The sequence below is a fragment of the Carassius gibelio genome, chromosome B12, assembly GCF_023724105.1.
Source record: "Carassius gibelio isolate Cgi1373 ecotype wild population from Czech Republic chromosome B12, carGib1.2-hapl.c, whole genome shotgun sequence".
NCBI classification, from domain to species: Eukaryota; Metazoa; Chordata; class Actinopteri; order Cypriniformes; family Cyprinidae; genus Carassius; species Carassius gibelio.
The window spans coordinates 23931225-23952056 of NC_068407.1; the positions used below are offsets into that span (position 1 = coordinate 23931225).

A 20832-nucleotide genomic window follows, 5' to 3' on the forward strand; every position below is an offset into this window, starting at 1 on the left:
CAAAACTTTATGAAACTCAGTGAAATCATGTAACAGGTGACTCTTAACAAGCATGCAAAGTTTTATGGAGATCAGACCATAGGTGGTGCTATAACAGTAGAAAATGTCTCAAAACACAAGATTTATATGGTAAATGGCCTCAAATTGTTTGAAAATGTTCATATATTCACTCAAAAACACTAAATCTTCATATCATATGATAAATCTCCTCATTCTGAACAACTTTGCCTCTGGGACCAATGTTGTCAATAGAGCTGTTAATTAAATATTCAAGATTATTTAAAAAAGTTACTTTGGCATACTTGTGATAGGGTTTAAGATGAAAATCAATAAAACCACTGAAGTACAATTCTCTAGACTCTGAAGGTCAATAATTATCAAAAATATGTTGAACAATTGCATTTGGACAACTATAAACCAGTAATGTTATAATATGTTGTTTGCATAGTGCACATAAAGGCCTATTAATACAAACAGAAAGCCCACAAATTATCAAAACTGTGAAAAATAATGCATAATTTCATTCTAAACAAGCATGCAAAATTTAAGAGAGATTGGGCAAAAAAAAATAACAACACTATAACAGTTATGTTTAAAAACACAGTGTTGCTTGAGTAAATGCAATTTATAACCACTAGATGGCAGCGGAAGACCACTAATGGGCTCATTCAGCTAGTACTGTTTTTATGAATTCATGCCACAACATTAATAAATTAACTGTTATAACATTTTAAATCTCATTGAATTGATGTTTTCCATTTTGTTTATACAGACACATAATTTTTTACAATTTTGCCACAGTGTGATTACAGTGAAACCTGAATGACATCTAAACTCTTAAAAACTAGTTTAATCATTTAATTTCAGTGTGTGTGTGTGTCTGACTTTTGGATGTGTTTAATTGTCATCCATTCATCCTGGTTGGCCGAGACCACCCCAGAGGCACAAAGGCCTTATTAATACAAACAGAAATCCCACAAATTATCAAAACTGTGTAAGGTAATGCATATTTTAATTCTAAACAAGCATGCAAAATTTAAGAGAGATAGGGCAAAACAACAACAACAACAACACATTAATAGTTATGTTTAAAAACACAGTGTTGTTTTGAGTAAATGTAATTTATAACCACTAGATGGCAGCGGAAGACCACTAATGGGCTCATTCAGCTAGTACTGTTTTTATGAATTCATGCCAAAACATTAATAAATTAACTGTTATAACATTTTAAATCTCATTGAATTGATGTTTTCCATTTTGTTCATACAGATGTAGCAGTTTTAACAATTTTGCCACATTATGATTACAGTTTAACCTGAAAATGACATCTAAACTCTAAAAAAGAGAAGACTTGCAATAAGTTTATTGTCACCTATCACTTATTTCAAATACCTATATCTGCAACAAAATGTTTGTGCATGTATATGTGTGTCTTTGTGTGTGTGTGTGTGCATATGCTTATAGAGTATACATATATTAGTCTAATCATTTACTTTCAGTGTGTGTGTCTGTCTGTCAACCTGTTTTCCATTTTGGATGTGTTTAAATGTCATCCAAACATCCAGGTTGGCTCTGACCACCTCAGATGCCTTAAATGCTTGAACCCCGGTAAAATGCTGCTTGCAGCTTTAATTATTATTATTATTATTATTATTCTTCCCTAAAACTGATCGTGCAGCCCAAACCGTAAGGGCTAGAGAGCTGAAACTTGGCCAGATTGTAGTAGTCTGGCTCGCTACTCAGGCGCAAAGACCCGGCCCAATCGGCCTAACGGGGGCGCTACAGCACAAAAAACTAAATTTTCAGACATTTTTGGCCATAGCTCCTAAACCACTTGACGTAGACTCAAAAACTTTATATATTTTGCATCCTTGGGTTAATAGTAACAAAATTGCTCTGCGCCTTTTTTTACTCTACGATGCACCGTTTTCCCGTAAAATCGACCTATAGCCCAAACCTACTTTTGCAAACTAGTCCTAGGTTTTTCAGCCAATCGGAACAAAACCAGTGCAGAAATGTTCTATGGACAGTCATTATCAATAATTATCAAAAAAAAATTGAAATTTTCACTCACTGCTTCAAAGGGGCGCTAATACCTTCACAAGTCGAGGACCAATTTCATTCAAAAGGCCAGAACTCGTGAACGAAATGAGATATCTTAACCAAACTTGGTACACATTTTGATGAGCTGAAACTTTGGTCAAATAAAAAAGAATTGCACAGCTCTGCCACTTGGTGGCGCTATAAGAGGTAAAAACATAAAATGGCTATAACTACACAACCGTTAGCCTGATCGACTTGAAAATTTGTATGCCATGTCATTGTCCCATATGACACAAGGGTCTATGAGGAAATTGGCGTATCTAAAAAAACATGGCCGCCATTGGCCAATGAAATGTAAACCCCTTTTCGACAAGGTTAACAGAGGTCAATCGGAACGAAACTCGGTAGGCACGTTCGACTTAGGGCCCTAAAGGTCTGTAAGAATTTTGAAAGAAATCGGCCACTAGTTGGCGCTAATGAGATTTTTTGGCTCAGTAATCACGTGGTGGGACATAGATTCACACAATATGCATATCATTTGATAGATCTCCTCATGTTGCACAACTTTGCCTCAAGAACCATGGCTGTCAATCAAATTGTTCATTAATTATTCACAAATATGTTAAAAACCTACTTTTGCGAACTAGTCCTAGGTTTTTCACCCAATCAGAACCAAACCACTGCAGTAATATTCTCAGGACTCTCTAGATCAATAGTTATCAAAAAAATGTTGAATTTTGTCCTTTGGTTAGCTGTAACCAGGTCATTAATAAAACGGGCGTGGCCACATACAAACAAAAGCCTATAAAACCTCAACAGAAACTCAAAACTTTACAAAACTAGGAGAAAACATGGAGCAGATGTCTCTGAACAATCATGCAAAGTTTCATGGAGATCGGACAATAGGTGGCGCTATAACAGTAGAAAAGGTCTCAAAAACACAAGATTTATATGGTAAATGGCCTCAAATTGGTTAAAAATACTCATATATTCACGCAAACACTAGATCATATGATAGATCTCCTCATTCTGAACAACTTTGCCTCTTGGATCAATGTTGTCGATAAAACTCCTAATTAAATATTCAAGATTATTTAAAAAAGTTACTTTGGCAAACTAGTCCAAGGTTTTAAGCTGAAAATCAATAAAACCAATTAAGTACAATTCTCTAGACTCTGAAGGTCAATAATTATCAAAAAAATATTGAACAATTGTATTTGAACAACTATAAACCAGTTATTTTAAAATACGTTCTTTACATAGTGTACCCAAAGACCTGTTAATACAAACAGAAAGCCCGCAAATTATCAAAACTGTGTAAAATAATGCATAATCTCATTCTAAACAAGCATGCAAAATTTAAGCGAATTCATGCCTAAAAAATAAAAAACAAAGTTACATTTTAAATCTCATTGAGTCAAAGTTTTCCATTTTGTTCAAACAGACATTTGCAACAGATGTAGTGGTGTTGTTGGCGCAGTGGATAAGACACACGCCATCAGTGCGAGCGACCCGGGTTCGAATCCACCGTGAGACACCGATGTTTCACTGAGCAAGACACTTAACCCCAAGTTGGTCCAGAAGCATGTGACCACTGACATATATAGCAAGTGTAAGTCGCTTTGGATAAAAGCGTCAGATAAATGTAGACGTCAGTTTTTACACTTCTGCCACTTTATGATTACAGTGAAAGCTGAAAATGACATCTAAACTATTAAAAACTAGTTCAATCATTTAATTTCAGTGCGTGTGTCTGTCTGTGAGCCTAATCTCCATTTTGGATGTGTTTAACTGTCATCCGTACATCCAGGTTGGCCGAGACCACCCCAGAGACCTAAAATGCTTGAACCCCGATAAATGCTGCTTGCAGCTTTAATTATTATTATTATTCTTCCCTAAAACTGATCGCGCAGCCCAAACCGTAAGGGCTAGAGAGCTGAAACTTGGCCAGATTGTAGTAGTCTAGCTCGCTACTCAGGCGCAAAGACCCGGCCCAATCGGCCTAACGGGGGCGCTACAGCACAAAAAACTAAATTTTCAGACATTTTTGGCCATAGCTCCTAAACCACTTTACGTAGACTCAAAAACGTTATATATTTTGCATCCTTGGGTTAATAGGAACAAAATTGCTCTGCGCCTTTTTTTACTCTAGGACGCACCGTTTTCCCGTAAAATCGACCTATAGCCAAAACCTACTTTTGCAAACTAGTCCTAGGTTTTTCAGCCAATCGTAACAAAACCAGTGCAGAAATGTTCTATGGACAGTCATTATCAATAATTATCAAAAACAATTAGAAATTTTCACTCACTGCTGCAAGGGGGCGCTAATACCTTCACAAGTCGAGGACCAATTTCATTCAAAAGGCCAGAACTCGTGAACGAAATTAGATATCTTAACCAAACTTGGTACACATTTTGATGAGCTAAAACTTTGGTCAAATAAAAAATAATTGCACAGCTCTGCCACTTGGTGGCGCTATAAGAGGTAAAAACATAGAAATGGCTATAACTAAACAACTGTTCGCCTGAACGACTTCAAAATTTGTATGCCATGTCATTGTCTCATGTGACACAAGAGTCTATGAGGAAATTGGCGTATCTAAAAAAACATGGCCGCCATTGGCCAATGAAATGTAAGCACGTTTTTGACAATGTTAACAGAGGTCAATCGGAACGAAACTCGGTAGGCACGTTCGACTCAGGGCCCTAAAGGTCTGTAAGAATTTTGAAAGAAATCGGCCACTAGTTGGCGCTAATGAGATTTTTTGGCTCAGTAATCACGTGGTGTGACATAGATTCACACAATATGCATATCATTTGATAGATCTCCTCATGATGCACAACTTTGCCTCAAGAACCATGGCTGTCAATCAAATAGTTCATTAATTATTCACAAATATGTTAAAAACCTACTTTTGCGAACTAGTCATAGGTTTTTCACCCAATCAGGACCAAACCACTGCGGTAATATTCTCTGGACTCTCTAGATCAATAGTTATCAAAAAAATGTTGAATTTTGTCCTTTGGTTAGCTGTAACCAGGTCATTAATAAAACGGGCGTGGCCACATACAAACAAAAGCCTATAAAACCTCAACAGAAACTCAAAACTTTACAAACTAGGAGAAAACATGGAGCAGATGTCTCTGAACAATCATGCAAAGTTTCATGGAGATCGGACAATAGGTGGCGCTATAACAGTAGAAAAGGTCTCAAAAACACAAGATTTATATGGTAAATGGCCTCAAATTGGTTAAAAATACTCATATATTCACACAAACACTAGATCATATGATAGATCTCCTCATTCTGAACAACTTTGCCTCTTGGATCAATGTTGTCGATAAAACTCCTAATTAAATATTCAAGATTATTTTAAAAAGTTACTTTGGCAAACTAGTCCAAGGGTTTAAGCTGAAAATCAATAAAACCACTGATGTACAATTCTCTAGACTCTGAAGGTCAATAATTATCAAAAAAATGTTGAACAATTGTATTTGGACAACTATAAACCAGTTATTTTAAAATAAGTTATTTACATAGTGTACCCAAAGACCTGTTAATACAAACAGAAAGCCCACAAATTATCAAAACTGTGTAAAATAATGCATAATCTCATTCTAAACAAGCATGCAAAATTTAAGTGAATTCATGCCTAAAAAATATAAAACACAGTTACATTTTAAATCTCATTGAGTCACAGTTTTCCATTTTGTTCAAACAGACATATCCAACAGACGTAGTGGTGTTGTTGGTGCAGTGGATAAGACACATGCCATTGGTGCGAGCGACCCGGGTTCGAATCCACTGTGAGACACCGATGTGTCGCTTAGCAAGACACTTAACCCCAAGTTGGTCCAGAAGCATGTGACCTCTGACATATATAGCAAGTGTAAGTCGCTTTGGATAAAAGCGTCAGATAAATGTAAACGTCAGTTTTTACACTTCTGCCACTTTTTGATTACAGTGAAAGCTGAAAATGACATCTAAACTATTAAAAACTAGTTCAATCATTTAATTTCAGTGCGTGTGTCTGTCTGTGAGCCTAATCTCCATTTTGGATGTGTTTAACTGTCATCCGTACATCCAGGTTGGCCGAGACCACCCCAGAGACCTAAAATGCTTGAACCCCGATAAATGCTGCTTGCAGCTTTAATTATTATTATTATTATTATTCTTCCGCCTTAAAACTGAACGTGCAGCTCAAACTGTAAGGCCTAGAGAGCTGAAACTTGGTCAGATGGTAGTAGTCTTGCTCGCTACTCAGATACAAAGAACCGGCCCAATCGGCCTAACGGGGGCGCTACAGCGCAAAAAACAAAAATTTTGGACATTTTTGGCCGTAAATCGTAAACCGTTAGCCGTAGACTCAAAAACATGGCATTGTTGCAATCCTTGGGTTAGCCCGAAAAAAGTGCACGCCTTTTTGGGGTCTACGACGCACCGTTTTCTCGCAAAATCGAGCTATATCCGAAAGCTACTTTTGCGAATCAGAACCAAACCACTTCATAAATATTCCCTGGACACTCAATATCAATAATTATCATAATTATATCACGTGGTGTTTCACATATCAACACAATATGCATATCATTTGATAGATCTCCTCATAATGCACAACTTTGCCTCAAGAACCATTGCTGTCAATCAAATCGTTCAATTGTTATTCACAAATATGTTAAAACCTACTTTTGCGAACTAGTCCTAGGTTTTTTGCCCGATCGGAACCAAACCACTGTAGTAATGTTCTGTGGACTCTCTAGATCAATAATTATCAAAAAAATGTTGTATTTTGTCTTTTGGTTAGCTTTAAATCAGTCATTTAGAAAAGGGGTGTGGCCAGACATACCCCAAAGCCTATAAAACCTAAACGAAAACTCAAAACTTTATGAAACTCGGTGAGAACATGTAACTGGTGACTCTTAACAAGCATGCAAAGTTTCATGGAGATCGAACCATAGGTGGCGCTATAACAGTTCAACAGGTCTCAAAACACAAGATTTAGATGGTAAATGGCCTCAAATTGTTTGAAAATGCTCATATATTCACTCAAAAACACTAGATATTCATATCATATGATAGATCTCCTCATTCTGAACAACTTTGCCTCTGGGACCAATGTTGTCAATAAAGCTGTTAATTAAATATTCAAGATTATTTAAAAAAGTTACTTTGGCATACTAGTGATAGGGTTTATGATGAAAATCAATAAAACCACTGAAGTACAATTCGCTAGACTCTGAAGGTCAATAATTATCAAAAACATGTTGAACAATTGCATTTGGATAACTATAAACCAGTAATTTTATAATATGTTATTTGCATAGTGTACACAAAGGCCTATTAATACAAACAGAAAGCCCACAAATTATCAAAACTGTGTAAAATAATGCATAATTTCATTCTAAACAAGCGTGCAAAATTTAAGAGAGATTGGGCAAAAAAAAAAAAATAACAACACTATAACAGTTATGTTTAAAAACAGTGTTTTTTGAGTAAATGCAATTTATAACCACTAGATGGCAGCGGAAGACCACTAATGGGCTCATTCAGCTAAGTTGAACAGCACTGTTTTCATGAATTCTTGCCAAAACATTAATAAATTAACTGTTATAACATTTTAAATCTCATTGAATCAATGTTTTCCATTTTGTTCATACAGACACATCATTTTTTACAATTTTGCCACATTATGATTACAGTGAAACCTGAATGACATCTAAACGTTTAAAAACTAGTTTAATCATTTAATTTCAGTGTGTGTGTGTGTCTGTCTTTTGGATGTGTTTAGATGTCATCCATACATCCTGGTTGGCCGAGTGTACACAAAGGCCTATTAATACAAACAGAAATCCCACAAATTATCAAAACTGTGTAAAGTAATGCATAATTTCATTCTAAATAAGCATGCAAAATTTAAGAGAGATAAGGCAAAAAAAAAAAAAACAACAACAACACTTTAACAGTTCTGTTTAAAAACACAGTGTTGTTTGAGTAAATGCAATTTATAACCACTAGATGGCAGCGGAAGACCACTAATGGGCTCATTCAGCTAGTACTGTTTTTATGAATTCATGGCAAAACATAAATAAATTAACTGTTATAACATTTTAAATCTCATTGATTTGATGTTTTCCATTTTGTTCATACAGATGTATCAGTTTTTACAATTTTGCCACATTATGATTACAGTTTAACCTGAAAATGACATCTAAACTCTAAAAAAGAGAAGACTTGCAATAAGTTTATTGTCACCTATCACTTATGTCAAATACCTATATCTGCAACAAAATGTGTGTGCATGTAAATGTGTGTCTTTGTCTTTGTGTGCGTGTGTGTGCACATGTTTATATAGAATTAATATATTAGTTTAATCATTTCATTTCAGTGTTTGTGTCTGATTGCCAGTCTGTTCTCCATTTACATCCAGGTTGGCTGAGACCACCTCAGATGCCTTAATGTGCTTACGAAAATTAACCATGGTTTTACTACAGATAAAACCAAAAAACCATGGTTACTGTAGTTAAACCATGGTAACCACAAATTAACCATGGTTTTGCTATATTAACCATAGTTTAACCATGGTATTTGTAGTAAATCTGTGGTTTTACAAATGGCAGTCAATACGCCAAAAAACCATGGGTTACTACAGTTTTACTATAATAAAACCATGGTTATTTTTCGTAAGGGAACCCCGGTAAAATGCTGCTTGCAGCTTTAATTATTATTATTATTATTACTATTGTTATTATTATTATTATTATTATTATTATATCACATTAAAGTGGTTATGTAGTTTAATTTCTTTATTGGTATGTTTAACGTTACTTAATACGTTTGCAGAGCTGAACTGTGTAAAATGTAACCCGTTTAATCAAATCCGGCTAATCTAACGTTTGTCGTTCATCACAATTACGTTACCAAACACATCTCCGTCTAAATTACTTCATTAGCAGCTAACGGCTAGCTAAACTGAAAGAGTAAAACATGAGAACTATAATAAGATTTTAAACAAAATAATTTTTGTGCATATAACTGTTATATACCTCTCGACACGAATACGCTACATAAGAAAATCTAAAACCTATAGGACACAAGCAAAAATAAATGTTTTATTGAACTACGTGACGAACGGGGCTAGCCAGCAATAGCATGCAGATGAAAGAGCTACATTAACTTACTGCTAACAGCCCTCCCACACCTCAGGCGACGCACTAGAATGCTCCCATTACAACAAACGAAGTCAAACTGAGAATTCAGAAGAACTGAAGTACTTAATTTTTTTCGCCTTTCCCGTGCTTGCCCTGTAACGTTACACGAGTGTGATTGTATCGTGAACATTCATCCATTCGACACCATCACTAATTATAGACCACACACAGTAACACAATCCGGCGTGAATATGCGACGATAAATGCGATGTAAAGACCACACTGAGACTGGAATATATGTAACGGTAAGCCTGCAAAGGTAGATTAAATGTTTTGATAAAAGCGCCTTAATCTTCTCAGTCTCAAGCAGCAGAAACAATGATGCTGGCCGGTAAAACGCATCTCTCGCTTCAACGGCTGTGATTTCATTTGGAGCTCTCAGCCGTGCACAATCACTCATCTTTACAACCTCGGGCACACATAAATATTACAAATGCAATCCCACTTACTTGTAACGTTACATTACCACGGCCAACTCGCAGCATTTAAATGAATTGGCTAAAACGCTTTATTTTTTTTAACTGCTTTACAGGCAAAACATTGTTCTCTTGCAGCTGTTGTCCTCTTCCATGTTGTGTCGACGCTGGGAATTATGGGTTGAGCGGACGGGTCGTGAGGAGGCAGAAGGATACTATGCAAATAAAGATTGTGCCTATTTGAACATTTGCGACTTTGTCCTGCGTATAAGGGAGTTATTTACAAAATGCTGGGACGGTTTATTTTTATTATTATTAGCACGCTTAATCCTCTAATCAGACTATACCCATACGGAATGGTAATACATATGTGAAACACTGTTAAATAATATATTTACAATTTATTTTAAAAATGCATAGAACATGAAGCTCATGTTGTGTGTTTAAGAATTTTTTTTTTTTTTTTTTTGCAAACCTTATTTTATTTCTACACTAGGTGTAGCTACTGTTTAAAGCTATTTATACTATAATATTCATAAAGCTATAAACTGACTTCATACAATATTTTGCATATTCTCACTTAATTTACAGTTTGATGTAGGCCTACTATCCACTTAAACAATACATGATAAAGTTTCAGGACATTGGATCGCTGCTATGGTCGCTTACTGGACACAACCATGATTCCCCATTTATAGATCTTAGCCATTTGGATCCAAATTTTTGCCAGATTTTAATTATCAAAAAAATTATTTCCAATTCGCTTTAATTACATTACGAAAAAGCCTAGGCTAATTACCACCATATTAGTTCTGATACCACATAAAGTCAACTTTATAAATAGGCCTGTATCCATTGCGAACATAATTTATTATGAGTCTTAAAAAATAACATAAAATCATTGTTGAGCCACAACATTGTCAACATACCGTAGTTTGACTTGTACTTCGCTGCGCTGGTTTCTAAAGACTGCTGTACAGTAGCGTCTTGAGCTCAAACAACGCTAAGAGAGAGGTTACGAATGGTCCAGATCAACCTTACGAAAGTGTGACTTACAGAAGATATAGCGTACGAACGTGTTGGGAATCGTGCCATAAGGTTAAGAGAGAGGTTAAGGAATAGGTTAAGAACTACTTAGCGATAAGAACGTTTTGGGGAACCGGGCCCAAATATTTATTAAAGAGACATCCTCAGTTTCTGTAAATCTGTATTGAAACAGTATACATTATCAAAAAGCCCTGTCAGTGTTCACAACATTAATTTGATTTGACTTGACAGGTGTTCATAAGCAGCTCCATAGAGCAAGTTTAATTTGTTTAAAGTTTAATTTAAACAAGTTTAAACAATTGTGTTGTTTAAACTTTTTTTTTTTTTTTTTTTTTTTTTTTTGCTGTGCTATTTCAATTAATTCAAACCTTTTGTTATGGTATTCCTCCGTTAAGGGGCTATCCCAGGAGATCCACACGTTTTTGTTCAACTTATCTCTGTTCTACATAAACCAAACTATTGCGTCATTCAGACCTTGAGGAGCCACAAAGCCTTACGGCTGCTTTTGCTTTTGCACTATATTACATAAACAGGATTCACTCCTTTGTTTTCCCACCAGGGTTCTTTATGTGAGGGTGCTCTCTGGATAATTTGGTTAGTGACTTAGCCAATCTGTCACTGTTTTTCTGCCGTCAAGTCCAAAATATTTACCTTTACTATTCAATCAACATAGTGTTAACTTGTTAAAATTTAGACCCTCATTTAAATTTAGGCATGGATTTTAAACCCATTTTGGACGGCAAACTTAAATTTCACAAATCCAATCATATAAACACTCTTAAACATATTAATCCAGAGAGTGATTTAAATCAGCATTATAAAAGACAAATTCCATGTTCGGCATTGTCTCTTCATTGGTTTCAGTCAGAATTATCGACTTCTGTAAAGTAATTTCACTTAAAACATCTGTAATGATAAAACACTCATTCCAGAGGTTATTGACTCAATATGCACAAAGCAGAATCAGAATTGTCCTCCAAAATACACAGTAGTCATCCTCATGCGTGCACATACTTAACATAAATATTTAACATCTCATATTCAAGGTTTGCTTTTGGTGTTAAATCGGAAGGATTTAAACTTAAACATTGTCTGTGCGTTTTACCTAGTTTGTACCTTGTCTCTTATCTAATCTCAAAGTTTGCCTGTTCATTAATGATTTTTATTTTGAGAAAAATCAGCTGGGTTGTTTTGCTCTTAAAATTATTGCTTTGTTTTGGTTACTCTTGCTTAGCAGGCAGATAAGAGAAGCAGAGCACCATCCCTGCATCCACTCAAGCACTCTCTCTCTCTCTTACTGTGCAAAATATTAGTTATTTATTTGACAGTTTTCACCAAACTTAAACTTAGACTATAATATCAAATTCATTACAACATATAACCCTTAATCATTCAAATAGGTTAAAAATTTCAGAGTTTCTATATCTCAAATCTCAGTTTATACTGTTTAAAATACATAATGCTAGGAACATTTCTTTAAAATTATTTTTACCTTACATGATTAATTCCCTTAACCTTTGTTATCTAAACCATCTCTTGATTCAGCAAAAGCAGTCCTCATTTTTAGCCACCACCATATCTTGTAATCATCTTATGCCATGCCTAATGACCTGCATGAGTAAAGACTATGATATAGACATATTAGTTCAATATCATTTTAGCCCAATGAGAAATTTTGTCTCAAAATAATGTCTGTCATCACATGGTCTCAGATGGTTCTTGATAGCCCATTGCCATTAACTCTTTATAAATAAGCCTCTTTTCCTCAGGGTGTGATCCCCTGGCATAGTGGCATCAAGTTGTGGACGCTTGTCACAACAATCGGTCAAGGAATACGGTTGCTGGTGATCAGGTCTGGAGGAGCTCACATTTTGAGGTGGATTGCTGTACTTCCTACAGTTCCACTCTTAATGATGCTCTAGGCCTATCATGCATCCGCTCAACTCCACTACCATCTCACATATAACACCTCCCTTCTGGGCAGGTGCCCAGTGGGGGTGACCCCCTGCCTTAGGTTGTCCCCTATTGGCCAGAAGAGGATCTTACCCGTCATTGAGAAATCACCTCATGCACACTGGTGGTTTCCCGTTGCAACATCCTCGACAGTCTGCTTCCAGAATCCAGTATTTCCTGCAGCTTAGGAAAGGTGCACTCAAGAGCCATGAGAGCCATTGACAGCACCTACTACTGTTAAAACATGTAAAAGAGTTAATCAAACTATTATTGAATCGCTAAAATCAATTGGATACCTCCAAACTATCATGCTGAGATTACTCAGTGAATTTATTTTTCACACCCGTCCATTCATTGTAATTTTCTGTTGCTTCTGTAGCTGCAGCCATCAGGCCCTGTATGATGGTGGAGACTAAAAATAAGACAGATAAGTTACAGGTCATAGAACAAATAGCAATACAACTGTTTAACTATTCAAAATTATTACATCTATAGCTCAGGGTCTGTATTATGATTTTAAAGACCTCATGTCTCTTCAACAATTGCTCCTAAATTGTTATTCATTATTTTTATAATCTCTTATTTCTTACATGCATTGGGCAGTTGAAAATTTAACTACCAATTGCCCTCTTAATGCATTAAATCTGAACTCTTTTTATCATGTCATGTCATCATTATCTGAGCTTATCACAGGCTCAGATAATGGCATTTTATGGAGTTAGAATTGAGTCTTCATTACATGCGAGAAAATAAAAGATCTGAGAGAAAAAAAAGTTTGAGAAAAAAAGTTAGCACACTGATAGCAAAAAAAACATTTCATGAGAGAAAAAAGAATATTTGAGAGAAAAAGTTTTCATGCCAATAGCAAAAAATAATAATATTTGAGACTAAAAAAAGTTTTGAGAGAAAGTATTTTCTCATAGAAATTTTTAAATTTATTTCTGAGAAAAAAAAATCTCTCTCAAAAAACTCTCAAATATATATTTTTTGCTATCAGTGTGAAAATATTTTCTCTAAAAAAAAGTGTTTCTCTCGAAACGCTTTTCTTTGCTCTTAAAGCAATTTCTTGCTCTAGTGTCAGGATTTTGCTTTCACTGTGAGAATTGTGTCATGGGCGGGGCCACGTTCCTATTGGCCAGTCGGGTGAGCATCGTCTTGTCTTGGGAGTCGAACTGAATCATTACACCATTGTTCGGTTCACCTGCATTGATGCCGCCTCTGCCTTATGGCTAGTTAAGTTGAGCACGGACACTCCAATGTTTGGGTAAGATGATGACACACAGCTGGCTGAGCAAGTTCAGTATCACTGAAGATTAAACATTAAAAAATAGCACTCATATTCATGATTGAATGTGTATTATATTATTTGCTTGCTAATCACTAGTAAAGCTAACCAGCCATCATGCTAGGTAAACTTGCAAACTCACCTGGTTTATACTATGTTTAAATCAAATGCCAAATTAATGTTTTGATTTAGATAGTTTCACACCTTATTTAGTGAGTTGTGAGCTAGTTTCTACCTTTGCACTTGCTAGCCTCAAAGCACCTGAAGAGTAACTGCTTGTTCATACAACCTCCCGTACAACTTTCAACTAACGTTAGTATGCATGGAAGGTGGCAACCCTACAACTAGCTAACGTTAGACAGTGATTGATATACCGTTTGAAAGTGTCCCACCTAGTTTTGTTTAAAATAGTCTTTGTAGTCTTTGTTGTTGTTGCACTACATGTTTAGCTACACTGCATGTATAGCTCACAAACTCAGCTACACGGGGCTTATTCTAAATATTTTTTACCATCTAGCCGAGGTCTAGAGCTGACAAGGTAAATTGCAGGTCTAGGACTAATTCTTACATTAGCAACCCACAAATATGTTTGTGCCTGTATGGTCATGGTAATTATTTTTTCTTTTAAATCCCAGCATGGAAAACCAACCACAGGTAAGCCATTGGAAATTATTTTTAGTTAAGTACATTGGAGCAAGATAGTTATTTTAAATATGTTTGTACATCTAAACTAAAATCCCTTTCCAGTTAAATTCAGCTGAGACACAGGAGAGGGCACGGCAGCTACTCGCCCTGATTTCGTCAGTAATTCCTCCACAAGAACAGCGACAGGGCAGCCAGTGTGAAATGGCCAATTCCTCTAGGCCCACAGGAAGTCAGATTGAGCGCAGCTCCGTCCAGTATGAAATGGCCAGGTAGACGTCTGACAGACACAGACCTGCCATCAGACATTTTGTTGGTTCTAGAACCGATTAGTTAATTTGACACCATAGATTTAGAACACTAATTGTTATTATTAGAACACTAAATCTATGTTTTTTAATTAACTTATTAGTTATAGTACCATTGAGAAACCAGTCCAGATGACATAATCTGGACTGGTTTTGGCGTGGGAAAATATAAAATGTTCTAGGCAATGGTTACACTGACGACGATTATACAAAGCCTACACAAATAATTTAAACATTCAGTCCAGATAGCCTTATGCCAAAATTATACTAACCACCCTCAGGAGTGACTGCCTAATATGCCTTTCCCCTGTGTGCTACTGCCATATGCAGTATCTGGCCAGACTGGGAATTTAACCCTTATCTCCAGTGGAAAGTTGCATCAGAAGCCTGATGATTATTTTGCTACACCACCTCAGACCCCAAACCCTTGTATCGTTTGATTCGGGAGGCAAAGCTGGAATAGTCTGGCTACACAAGACTTTTAACTCTTTCGCCGCCATTGACGAGTAATCTCATCAATTATGAGTAAATATTTACCTGATAAAGACACTTTTCTGACAAGTTTAAATGGTAAGCTGTAATAAATTTTAAGTGGATAAAAGTAACCACTTATCCACTAGATGGCGCTCTTACCCCAATTTATAAATAACTGAAGCAAAAAATGATTTAATTAAAGGTTGTATCAGCGATATGATCACATACATCTAATCTTTCCTAACAATCTGCTAGCTCCGCAGACAGGGGGAGGGTGTTGTGAGGTTTTGCGCTCGTGTTCTCCGGCTTCGCGTGCAGCCGTGCACGAGCCCCTGTCAGTGATTGGTTGGATTTTGGTTTTGAGTGGTTGGTGAAACCAATTGTTTTGTTTAGATGAATGTGATCATTTCATCAGCTTTTTGCTTAAAATTTTTTATTTTTGAATAAAAATAGCCATTTTAAGAGGTTATATATATATATATATATATATATATATATATATATATATATATATATATATATATATATATATATATATATATATATATGATGATGATGATGATGATATATATATATATATATATATATATATATATATATATATATATATATAGGATGAAATGTTTTTTTCCCATTTTGTTTGTTTATTTGTTTGATATCAGAGGGTCTGTTCTTTCATTTGATATATTTGTATGTTGGCAATTATTTTTCAGTTTTTATTGTTTTTTTTTAGTAATGTCTGAAGTACCTTTAATCGTTGTTTTTACAATTATACAGGTCCTTCCCTGGATTGTTCCGGAATGGTAGAAAACGGCCATCAACCAGTATATCATCCCGCTTTGCATCATTGAGTAACAAAAAATGGAAACCTTTTGATTTGAGCATTTTTCTACTTTCGTCCAATGACGAACTGACTCCACTTCCATCAGATGAATTGGCCTTCATGCAGGCTGGATTGGGAAAGAGGACGGTTTCTCTTGACCGTGATCTAACGCATGTAGAGGTATGCTGAGGTGATCACATTGTAGTTCTGTAGTACTAAATATAATTTTTGTCCCTTTAATGTGGACACTGTGTTCAGGGTGACATTGAAAATGTCCTCACTGTTTAACTAAATTCAATCGCTGTCTAAATAATATTTTATTTATTATGTAGTTGTCAAGGCTATTGCAGGCCACCTACCCAAAAATGGTGGAGCTGCAGGACCGGTGGCTGCTTTACAAAGCAGGAGGTAATGTAAAAATACTTAAATTGACACTTCATTTATGTAAAATAGGTAATGCAACAGAGAATGGTAACATAGATCTGGGTCCTCAACTCCCTTATTACCTCTCCTTCACCTCATCACTAGCTGATGTGTGGTGAGCATTCATCCAGGTGGGAGCTACACATTGGTTGTGATGTGCCACCCCCCTCGTCTTGAGCACCTCAAACTTCTTATTGATGGAACACTATATAAATGCTATATTATTTGTTATTCCACATATCCATTTTTTCAATCATGTTTAATTTTACCAGGTGGAAATGGGAGGAGAAAAATGTCCGCAATCCCCTTGGAGGCTGAGGGCTACACTGGTGCTATGCTCCGGAAAGTTTCAGGTGGTGGGAAAGGCACTCTTTACATAGTGCCTCTTCAGGATGAGTTGGACCTCTCACCACTCCCAGCAAATGCTCCAGAGTTTGCTTTGATGCCCAAGGCCAGCTGCAAGCACTGTTTTGCAGAGATGCCTCTCCAAATGTTGGCTCTACATGACTGTAAATGTGCTAGCCACACCAGCCCAGACTTGGAGGTGAACTTTTTTTCTAGAATTTGGGATATTATTAAATGTCTAAAATTACCTTTGTATGGATATCTTAAACTTGAAATGTGCTTTAATCGTATAGATTATCTCTGATGATGACGACGATGATGTCCAATTTCCTGAAGTTTTGCAAACTCCAGTGCCAGTGCAGATGACTGAAGAGGACCACTGCCCTCAGCAGGTGGAGTTACTGTTACATATCTAACCATTTTTGAGACGTTGTCTCCTATGTAGGAGATGTTAATGCCTTGTATTTATTCCTTTTGTTTGTACTGAACTGTCCTGTGATTGTAAGTAGCAAGATACTAGAATTTCTTCACAGAGATAAATACGGTGTCTCTCTGTCCATTCAGAAAGGGGATGTCCAGTGTCCTATATGTGGCATATCCTTCCCAGTCCTGCTTATCGAGGAACATGCTAGCCATTGTGGCCAAAGGTAATGGTTACCTATTTCTTCAAGCTCTGTCTTCTTCTGCGGGGAGAGGGGTGGGGTGTCTTGCTGTGTGCACTCAGGATGTTGTATGTATTGCTTTAATTATTTAATTATTTTTGTTGAATGATATGGGGATAGCTGATATGTACTTGATTTGTAAATACATTAATGCCTTTATTCTTATAGAACTGAGGACACAACCTCACCTGAGAGGGAACTCCATCCTGAGACAGATGATATCTCATGGTAAGTCCGTTTTTATTCATGTAGCTTGTAAGGGATTGTTCACTTAAAAATGAAAATGCACCCACTACCTAGACACCCTTGTGCGAATGGAACTGCCTTAACCTGCCTTTCCATGGACACAATGTAAGGGAAACAGGTCAATTTAGCTCAAAGGGAATAATTTAAGATTTTAAAGGGGATTTGAACAGAATCACTGTTTCACGGCTGATCACTGAGACGGCCAGCGATTCACTGAACGAGCCGTTTAACATAAAATCTGCACTGGATATTATTATCCAAAGTATAATAAAGTTCTGCTAGGTGGGGGAAGTCAATCTAATGATCTTGTTAACTCTCATGGGTTTAGATGTGATGGTCAGGCTGTGCATCTCTTTGACTATCAATCTTGATTACTTGTCCCAAATTTGACAATCTCTTCTCTGAATTGAAATTGTCAATAATTGTTCTAATGGTGTTAATGTTGAAAGCTGTTCTGTGAAAGAGTTGGTTGGTTATCTTGTTTCAGACTGTGGTGCTAGGAGTTGATTTACAACATCCTGTTGCCTTTCTGTGGAATTCGGCTCCTCATGTTTCAACCATTCTCCCGATCGAATCTTTCATTTGTCTGGTTCGGGTCAGATACGCTACACAAGGGTAACTAGATAATGGTTGAATTTTAATTTGGTGAGAGCTCTACCTTACTGTATTTGTATACAATGAGAGGGTTAATCAGATGTGGTATTTTTCACAGTAAAGAAGATGTGATCATGTGGCTCAAATCAAAAGTGGATACCAGCAAGACCTTTGAGCTCTGTGTGTCTCGAGATCATATGTTTGAAAGAGGTCTGAAGCTATGGAAGCGCAACAAAAAGGCTACACCAATTAATCCCTTGCGGATCAAATTCCTTGGAGAGGCGGGGATTGATACAGGGGCCCTTAGAAAAGAGTTTCTGACCAGTGAGTAGTGGCCATTCATTAGTTACTTTTAAAAAGGGAAATGCATTTAAAAACCAATTTGATGATATTATACAGTATAACATTTGTGGTGTCTTGTCTAATGATTTTAATTGTTTTGTTGTTGATTTTAAGCAATGGTATCTGGGATTGAGCAGCGCCTTTTTGAAGGTGTGAAGTCCAAAATGCCCAAATATTCTGTGAATGACTTTGATGAAGAGCTCTTCAGGTAGGTGATTTGCAGTGATGGGATTTGATGGAAGGGAGGGTGGGGGCAATGAGTTATACATTGCTTTTTTCATGAATTTGTAGCCTTTGTTAAAATCTTTAGCCTAGTGATTAAAAAAGCTGGAAATTATTTGTCTTTCTGTATTAACTCCCATGTTCTCTTTTATAGGATTGCGGGTTAAATCTTTGCTACAAGCATTGCCCAAGGTGGACCTGCACCACGTTTCCTCCAGCGGTGGTGCTACAACTTTCTAGTATCTGGCAAGCTCTCATTGGATCAAGTCCTGGACCCGAGCTTATCACCGCTAATAACAGTGTGTTTAAATTTTAGGACTGACTGGAGTATAAAACCGTTTTAGATGTTTTGATTATTGTGTTATACAATTAAAGTTCACCAAACTATCCTCGATAATGATATTACAGTTGAATCAGCTCTTTGTAAACTTTTTTTCTTAATCTGATTTAAGTTTGCAGAGGTGTCCGACATGACTGACTACATTGCAGACATTATGGATTGTGGCTATACTGGCAAGATCGACATGGAACACAAAGAGAACATTCTAAGGTAGGTGCACTCTAAAGAATAGTTATGTGGATATAACTGTCTGGCAAAGGGAACGTTTGCTTGCACTTGGAGATTAATAATTTTTGATTTCTTTGTATTCAGAGCAATCGGTCTGCATGTCATGACAAAAAGAATGCCCATGCTTCAGCAACTCCGTGAGGGCTTGGACATCTACGGCTTCTCCCAAGTGATGCAGGCAAAGACAGAAGAGTGCCGCAGTCTGTTCGTCACCGGAGACGATGAGTCGGTATGCTGTCCAATAGTGTTCTATAGCATAGTTGTAGGTCATGGTATTTCCTTCATGAAAAAAGAGGAAAGAGACTGCTGCATTCCTTCCTCAGGTAAAATTAACGGAAAACAATTAAGTTGCTCATTAGAGTCACGGGGAGGTATCCAAGGTGAATAAGAAAAATATGGTCCAAGGCAGCTCTTCAAGAATGTTTAAAATGGCTTTATTTCAGGCGGCTTAAAAGCCGACATCAGGCTGAAACATGTTGATGATTTGATGATGTAAGCCACATGAAATTAAAGCATTATACACTTTCTTGAAGAGCTGCCTTGGACCATCTCTTTATTATACCATGGTATGTCCTTTCTTCCTTCTGCTGCTTCTTCGGGTACTTTTAGAAGAATGTATTGAGTTTCATTATGTTTTGATCGTAGGTGGACTCTCATTACATCACTTCCCATCTGGCGCCGGTGATGAGCGAAAGGGGCTGCAACAAGCACCACAAGGAGACCCAGATCCTTGAACACTTTCAAGACTTCCTGCACGAGCTGGAAGGTATGTCTACAACTAGTCATTGAAAGTGTTGATTGTGATTTTAAGATTTCCACTCTAGGGGTCTGCAGTGGTGTGGTGATCTAAGTATCAGGTGTCTGATGCAGCTGCCCACCAGAGACCAGGATTCAATTCCCGGTCCCGCCACATTTCAAATATGTCTGGATTCCATAGGGTAGTCATATTTGGGCCGCCACTCCAGACGGTGTTTAGTTTAATTTTGGCATGAGTGTTTGTGACTCCACAGCAACCCAGTCTGGTGTTTTAGTTACGGTGTTAAAATGCTTTAATGAGCATTACATCATATATAAGCCTATATACTCACTTGAGTTTTTTTTTCTAGTTGCTGAACCAGATGCCATGTCTGAAGACATCACAACTGTACCCTCAGTGATGCAGTGGATTACGGGTCAAGCCCACAGACATCTTCTTTCTGATCGCCAGAACTTCAAGATCACAGTGAAGTT

At 36.8% G+C, this 20832-nt stretch overlaps 2 long non-coding RNA genes across 2 annotated transcripts; both read left to right on the forward strand.

Annotated features, from left to right (window-relative positions):
• The first annotated feature begins 17279 nt into the window (after window positions 1-17279).
• LOC127969027 (uncharacterized) lies at window positions 17280-17858 on the forward strand. Its single transcript, XR_008156210.1, has 3 exons — window positions 17280-17360; window positions 17533-17615; window positions 17799-17858. It is a non-coding gene; the product is annotated as an uncharacterized LOC127969027 (long non-coding RNA).
• A 504-nt stretch (window positions 17859-18362) lies between these two features.
• On the forward strand, window positions 18363-19092 carry LOC127969033 (uncharacterized). Its single transcript, XR_008156211.1, has 3 exons — window positions 18363-18491; window positions 18589-18794; window positions 18927-19092. It is a non-coding gene; the product is annotated as an uncharacterized LOC127969033 (long non-coding RNA).
• Window positions 19093-20832: the final 1740 nt, after the last annotated feature.